At 35.7% G+C, this 8104-nt stretch overlaps 1 protein-coding gene across 1 annotated transcript in view; it reads left to right on the top strand.

Annotated features, from left to right (window-relative positions):
- The window catches only part of Arhgef12 (Rho guanine nucleotide exchange factor 12), a 190842-nt gene that overhangs the window by 118675 nt on the left and 64063 nt on the right, over positions 1-8104 (top strand). The gene's annotated exons all lie outside the window — the stretch shown is intronic.

The following is an 8104-nucleotide window of genomic DNA, read 5'->3' as shown; positions in this document are numbered from 1 at the left end:
TGAAACTGTACTTCCGATTTGATTTGAAACTGTCTCATTGCTATCTGTTTATCAATAAAATTTAAAAAAAAAATAAAAATAAGAAAAAAATAAAAGCCAAGTTCAGGGTTACTGAAGTAGCATGCCGTGATAGCAATAAAGATATAGGTCACCATTTAAAAATGATGAAGGGAAGTAGTTGGAGCTACTTTTTTTGTAACTGTGGGTCATGAAGTCAAGTTAGTGGATTGTGTCCACTGTTTCCTTAGAAGATTGAAATACAAAATAAAGATGATTTGTGTGTAGAAGAGATGTTACTTCTGTGATTTTTGGTGTATACACATAGACACCATAAATTCTGGTTGACAGTATGAGGTTCCCCTCTTATACAAGTTGTGCTTTTAAAACGGTGTGAAAGCTGGATATGCTGTAATTTTGGCTTCCCTTTTAGGCTTAGGCCCAGTGACTCTTGAGATTATCCTAGAAACAAAGACGTGCGTACATGCTTTAAGTAGCTGAGTTCAGCTTCTTCCGGTGGTACTGCTTTTGGGAGTCCTTATACTGTCATTCACCTTTGTTTCTGTGTATTGCCCGTCATTAGACAGGAAGTTCTCTCAGGAAGTTCCTTTGAAAGCATTGACACTGTTATGTCACTCTGTTTCCAAAGCATAATCTGTGCAAGTAATACAGATAAGAAATTTGAATTTTATCTTGGTTTTTGTTTATTAATGTTTTGTTTATTTTTTGAGACAGAGTCTTGCTATGTAGTTCAGGCTGGTCTTCAACTCACTGTATAGCCCAGGCTAGGCTTAACCTCATGCCAGTCCTCCTGCCTTAGCTTTCTGAGTATTGGGATTACAGGCATGTGCCATCAGGCCTAGCTTTATCTTGTTTTAGAGGAATGTGAGGTTAAAATCTGTGGCTTAGAATATCACTTTATTGGTTAATAAGTTAATTGGTGAATATACAATTGAATTAAGACAAATATATAATTGATATTTGGTGAGGATTTCAGTGAACAGCAAAGTGAAAGACAGGAGCGGTGGTGCATGCCTATGATCCCAGCATTTAGGAAGCCGACAGGAGGAGTGTTTTGAGTTCAAGACCATCCTGAACTGCATAGCAAGACCCAGTCTCAGAAAGACAAGAAAAAAAAGAGTATTTGGACTCTATTTTACAAGCAGAAGAGAGGCACCATCAGAGACGTAACAGCATAGAATTGAAGTAGAGAGTGGTATCTGTAAGAAGACTGCTTAGCTTTGTTCACCTGTGTTGAATGACTAACAGTTAATACTTAATACCTATTTTGTGTCAGAAGTTGTTATGTCTTTGTTGACAAATAAGTATTTTTAAGATTTCATAACCTTAAGCAATATCACCATTTTATAAATGAGGAAAATAAGGTTAAACGAATAAATGATTACGATGGAAGTCAAGACTAGCCCATCTGCTGTAGTAACCTCATCTAATTCTCACAAGCAACTGAAGCTAAAAATGTGCAGCTTTTAACTCAGAAGTTTCCATGTTTATTTTGCTTGCATTGCAGTAAATTTGGAGAAATGAGTCTGAACTTTTGAATCAGCACTTCCAATGTTTAAAATTTTCTTCTCATTTTTATAAAGTGGTCTTCTGGTGGTGTTTATGGAGTTACTGTTAATTAAAAATCCCAGCTTTTGTCCACCTTGACATTTTCGTTGCTGTTGTTTTATACTAGGCGTGGAGCTTAGGGCTTTTGCACTCGCTGTGTACCAAGTTGCTCAATTGCCTGCACTGGGTCAAGCTTGTGGTTCGTCTGCCTCAGTCTCCCAGGGTGCTTGGTGTGGCAGGGATGTGGCACCAGGTCTGGCTACTTGATAAAGTCTTTAAATAATTCCCTATTCCAGTTCTGTCAAGATAAGCACCTTGATCACACATGAGCATCTAAAATGCAGAGCATCTGCCTCTACTTTGCAATTTGTGAATGACTTTTTTAAAAAAGTACATACTTGGAAAAGAATCCAATGTAATCAGGAGTAGAGAGGGCAATTTAATGATGCCTGTGATGTCCTGATAATACAGCCTCAGTGCCTGTCAGCATGTACTCAAACCTGTCTTTTTTTTTTTTTTTTTTGTGGAACCAGGGATTGAACTCAGGCCCTTGTGCTTGCCAGGGAAGCGCTTATTCCACTGAGCCATCTCCTTGGCTCAAACCTGTCTTGTCTATAGCTCTTGTTCTCCACATCCTCTGACACTGGCTTATTTAAATGGATCCAAGGCTTTATTTCATTGACATGTGTGTTTGTCAGGTGAATATAAGTGTAATATGGTTATGAAACCTTAACAATTATTATTTTCTTAATACAGTTTGATTTTTGTAGTTGCCATATAATCTTTTTTAAAAATCGGGATCCAAGGGCTGGCGAGATAGCTCAGCGGACTAAGCACCTGCTTAGGCAAGCGTAGGGACTGGGGTTTGATCCCCGGCACCACATGCCTCACTGGCCCTGTCCCTGGGGCGCGCTGATCCCATGATGGAGTCAGGCGTGGTAGTACACACCTGTAATCCCAGCTGCTGGGGAGTCTGAACTGTGTAGTTAGACCCTATACCAAAAATAAATGAATGAATGAATAAATAAGTAAAAATTAAACATGAGGATTCAAAGATTTCATATTACATTTGTTCTTTTAGGCTCTGTGATGTATAAGCTTCCTGCATTTTTCTGTTTTATTCTTGCCTTGTTTGTTTTGTTAAAGAAATTGGGCCATGTGTCCCTTTTAAAAAGAATAACCTTTGTAATTGATTTTCATAGTATTTTATAACCCGTTCCTCTGTCTTTATTTCCTGACAATTGATAGAGTCGTGACCAGATTAAGTTTTTTTTGTTTTTTTTTTTGGTGGATTGTACTCAGGCCCTTGCGCTTGCCAGGGAAAGCGCTTATTCCACTGAGCCATCTTCCCGGCCCCCAGATTAAGTTTTACTAGTTGTTGTTTGCCAAGAACAACTGATGGGTGGTACTGTGTATATTTCATCACATCATGCCAGGAGTGAATTTCTGGTTGTTAGTTACTGTCAGTTCTAAGTTTGTTTAAGGTGTGCAGGTGATATCAGCCTGATTCTTTTATTATAAAGTTCCCCATTGAGTTTTATATTTATAATGTTTTAAAATGGCATGGATGATCAAGATGTCTAGATCAATTATTTCATTAGGGGTTTTGAAAAAATGGCACTATTATTTTGTCATTCTTTTAGTATTTTTTGATGCAATTATTTTATAGAGAAGTGTTTTCCCTTACTACTATTAAGTTACCTTAAAATATAACTTCTGCAGGAAGTCCTACAATACTGTTAGATTACCTTAAAATGTAGTATCTATAGGAAATGTAAGATAAATACTTGGATTCTTTCCACAAGAGTTGATAACTTTACCAGATTCCAAAGGTGAGGTAGGGTCATGTGTATGTATGTGTATATGCCTGAGTATCATATTTTGAAGTCAAATTCTAACATGAATTACCCTTTTTTGATATCTGGGAGCTCATTTATGTTGTCTCTTAACGTGAGTCTACATTATCTTTGATAGTTCTTTTTGCTTTTCATGATGGTATTATTCTAACTTATTTTTTAATATCTTAAGACTTACAATCATCCATTTCTCCAGGGTGGGCCTTACATTTGAGACTACTGTTTTCTTTATTTTGTAATGTATTGGTATATGTGTAGAACATGTGTATGAATTGTTACAAAGAATGCTTTTAGGGTGCTCCTTATTTTCCAAAAGTTAATGCATGTCATATAGTTTGTATTTTACTTTAAGGCATGTCCAACAGTCCATGTAAAGAAAATTTACTTAGTAGGTTTCACATGAGGTTGTAACAGAAAACTAGATACAATCTTGATTGCATTCATATAAATAAAAAAAATGCTTTTAATTTGGAAAGAAAGAATAGTTAGGGAAGGCAAAGATTGGGGAAGATAAAGAGAGTGATTTTGACATGAGTTGGAGATATGTAGTGTATCTAGAGTTGTTTACTAGATAAGTAATCTCTAGTCCTAAAGATTAGTAAAACCATTTTATTAGTTTTATAGTGTTTATCAACATAAAACTGAAAATCTGATTGATTTCATGAAGTCAGGGAGAAAAGTAGCAAAGGCAGGTATTATATGAAAGATAGTTTAAATACAAATAGAAAATTTCTGAGAAAACTAATTTTTGTACATTATTTTTCCTTACCTCCTTTGATGAGCCTATTGAAATGAAGAATTTTTCCCCCTTATCAGAGTCCTAAGAGTGGCCTGAAAGAGAAAGTTTATCCAGAAGAAAACCCAGAGAAAAGTGAAGCAGTTCAGGACAGTGTGAGTATGAAATCCATGCAGTGAATTTTGTCTTTACTTTTTTTTGGTGGTGCTAGGGATCGAACATGGGGTCTCACATATACTAGACAAGTACTGTACCACTGAGCTGGTTGAGGTTGAGTACTCAACCCTTTTACCTTTTCTTACATTTAAGGATTGACAGGCGAATTTCATGTGGTTTTCTTTGTTACAACCATTTAATGAAAATTTGAAAAATGTATATTATTAGGTTGCTTGGATGGTTTTTTTTTTGGGGGGGGAGTGGAACCAGGGATTGAACTCAGGCCCTTGTGCTTGCCAGGCAGGTGCTTATTCTGAGCCATCTCCCCATCCATGTTTTGTTATTTTGGTGAAATATACATAAAAGACACTAAAAGACACTGCCTTAACTGTATAGTATCTCTGTGTTCATGCTGCTGTACAGCCATCACTGCCATCTGCCTCCTTAACTGAAATGTGGTGCCCATTACACACTAGCTCTCCACATTTCTCCCTCCACTCCCTGCAACCACCATTTATTTTGTCTCAATGAATGACTATTTTAGCTGCTCAAGTAAGTGTAGCCATGCAATTACATGACTTTTGTGACTTTCTTCAAGTAGCACAGTCTTCAGTTCCTCTGTTCTATGTCATGTATCAGAATTTCCTTCTGTTTTGAGACTAAATAATATCCCATGATATGTGTATGCCACATTTCTGTGTCCATTCATCTGGCAGTGGATACTTGGACTGCTTCCACCTTTTGCCTGTTGTAAATATTGCTGCCCTATTTTCAATTCTTTGGTTATATATTGAGAAGTGGGACTGCTATGTCTTAAATGCTCTTAATTGAACATTTTTAGTGTTCTGATTTAAAATTAGATTTGTTTGACAGATGTTTTTGTTTTTGTGATACTGGACACTGAACTCAGGGCCTTCTCACAGAGCTACATTTCCAGCATTTTTAAATTTTGGAACAGCTTTTCTGCTAACTTGTCTGGGATAGGCTTGAACTTACTTCCTGCTGCGTCACCAGCAAACATACCTGACGTTTTATAGTGAAAGAGTTAACAAAATGTTGTGATGTGTTGACTGTTAGCAACATAAATATTATTATTTTTATTATTTTTATTATTATTGTATTTTAGGGAAGGGTCTACAGGGAGTTCAGGATCTCACTACTAGATCGGACTTGTAGTGATCCGTCTGTTTATAGCCTGCCAAGAGCAATATAAATATTGAAAAATCAAAGACATCAAGTCAGTTATAAAATTAAAACTTGTCTATCTTCTGTTGTAAACAAATTTCTTTTGTTTTTATCTTCTTTTTTTTCATTAAGACCTTGCAGTTTAAAAAAAAAAGAGTAATTTTTAAAAGGCATGCTGACATTTAGAAGGTTTGGTATATAGTGTAACATACTTAAGGAAGAGAAGCTGTAGATAATATTCACTGAATTTACAATTTTCACTGAATTTATCACTTGTATATCTATGTATATAGACCAGCCTTACCCATCATGGTAAGCTCCAGATTTTCCATGTTCAACTGCTGTTATATTTAAGCCAAATTCATTTTTTTTAATTTAATTTTTTATTTTTATATATTTGGTATAGAGTCTCACTACATAGCTCAGACTTGTAGTAATCCCCCTGTTTGTTTAGCCTCCCCACTGCTTGGTGGCCAGCTCAGTGTGCCTGTGGGCGGGGCTGGTGTGCAGCATGTGGTTGTGAGGATCAAACCCTGGTCCTTGTGCTTGCCTAAGTAAGTGCTTAGTCTGCTGAGCTATCTCGCTGGCCCCCAAATTCATTCTTCTGTCTCAGCATTTTTATTTCTCTTATCCTACATGACCTTTGATTTTACTACTTGTTTTTCAGTTATCCTATTACACATTGTTTCCTCTATACCACATTTTTTGTGTTGAACCCAAACTTGTGAGTAGATGAACAGATGAGCTATTGAATGGTGTGCTAACTGCCAGCCTCCAGTTTATTTTTAAAATCTAAATATCTTTGTTTCTTTACTAATGTTTGAGAGATCACTTGAAAATTTTTATTGCATTAAGCCAGTGATTTTCAAAGAGGAGCTACTTTGCTTTGTGGGAACTTTGGACGGAATCTGGAAATCTCAACTGGGAGGCTGCTGACACTGTCTGGTGAATGGTGGAGGTCAGCGACGCTGCCAGCCATGCTACAGCGCATAGCACAGCCCCTCGCCAAGTAGTTACCAACCGAGAACATCAGCAGGGGCAAAATTGAGAGACCTTGTATTACGCATTTGTGAAAATGAATTAAGTGAAAATTTAGGGTTCAGTGATAGCTTTGAATTTTTATAGTTGCTGAAGATCTTTTACTACTTCTCAAGTGTGTTAATAGTTGTGCTAAGTGTTTTTTAAATTTATGTATTTGGTACAGAGTTTCACTACGAAGCTCGGCATGTGGTACTGGGGATCAAACCCTGGTCCCTGCACTTGCCTAAAAAAGTGCTTAGTCTGCTCAGCTATTTCACCGACCCTTAGTTGTGCTAATTTGTCTTTTCATTTCTGTTCTCATTTTTTCTGTTTTTCTTAACTTTTTTAGCTTAACTTTTTATGGTCATCAAATAAGTCATTTTATGACTTTCTGTGGAAGGTGGAGGTATGTATAGTTAATAAATTAAGGTTATAGAAAGTGACTAGGTCAAGGGTGTAGTGATCAGCATATGTACTATTTTCAGGGATAAAACAGTTATAACAATTGTGATAGGTTTCTCTACTTTAGTGTTCTATGGATATGACAGTCTGAAAATCAGTACCATATCTTTTTAATGATTTGATTTTATCCTTTTACTGACTTTGACCACTAGGTAAATCTCTTTTCTTTTCTGTCAATGTTACCAGGACACTCAGTCAATCATTGGAAGTCCCTTAACCAGAATAACACCTCATATTATCGGAGCAGAGGATGATGATTTTGGTACTGAACACGAACAGGTTAATGGCCATTTTTTTCTGAAAAAAAAAGTTGACTTATGCCTGATTTATTGCAACAAATAATCATTTTGTAGAGATTAAAGTAGCATGTGTAAGAATTTGACACTAGTATGAGATTGAATCTTAGAACCAATGGCTTCTTGGAGTCTTTTACTGATAGAAATGACATGGCATTTAAAGGCAGTAAAAGTTGAGTCAGTTGTTTATTTCATTTTGGTGGTGGACTATTATTGAATATGGTAGTTTTAAAAAAATTTTGAATCTCTGTCATGCATTTTATTTATATTCATATAAAATGAATGAGATTTGAAATACATATGTGAAATGTGTGTCTGTATATATATATATATATATATATATATATATATGCTTGATTCTTACCCTTATTTTCTGTGATCTTGTTGAGTTCACTTACTATTTTATGCTCTTTTAAAAATAAATCCTTTGTGATTTTTCTGCATAAACAATCATATTTCTATGAAGAGAGACTTTAAATTTTCTTGTTTCCAACCTATATATCTTTTATTTCTTGCTCCTCACTTTATTGCACTGGTTAAGACTTCTAGTGTGAGATTGGAGCAGTAATGAGATATCCTTGTTTTATTCCTCATCATTAAGGATTGCAGCTATTTTTATGGATGCTTTGCTAGGTTAAGAATAACTAGGTTAAGGCATATTTCTGGCTTACTGAGAGTTCTTACGTTGACTAGATGTGGAATTTTGTTGAGTGAGAGTATCATATGGTTTTTCTGGTTTAGTATCTGAATATGGTAGATGACTTTGATCAGTGTTAGAGCACAAGAATTGATCATGATCTATGACCTTTTTTTTTAATTTTTTATTT

The sequence above is a fragment of the Octodon degus genome, unplaced genomic scaffold (assembly GCF_000260255.1).
Source record: "Octodon degus isolate 3935 unplaced genomic scaffold, OctDeg1.0 scaffold00080, whole genome shotgun sequence".
NCBI lineage: Eukaryota > Metazoa > Chordata > Mammalia > Rodentia > Octodontidae > Octodon > Octodon degus.
The sequence above is the reverse complement of the archived record's forward strand: the minus strand, read 5'-3'. Positions and strand labels throughout refer to the sequence as shown.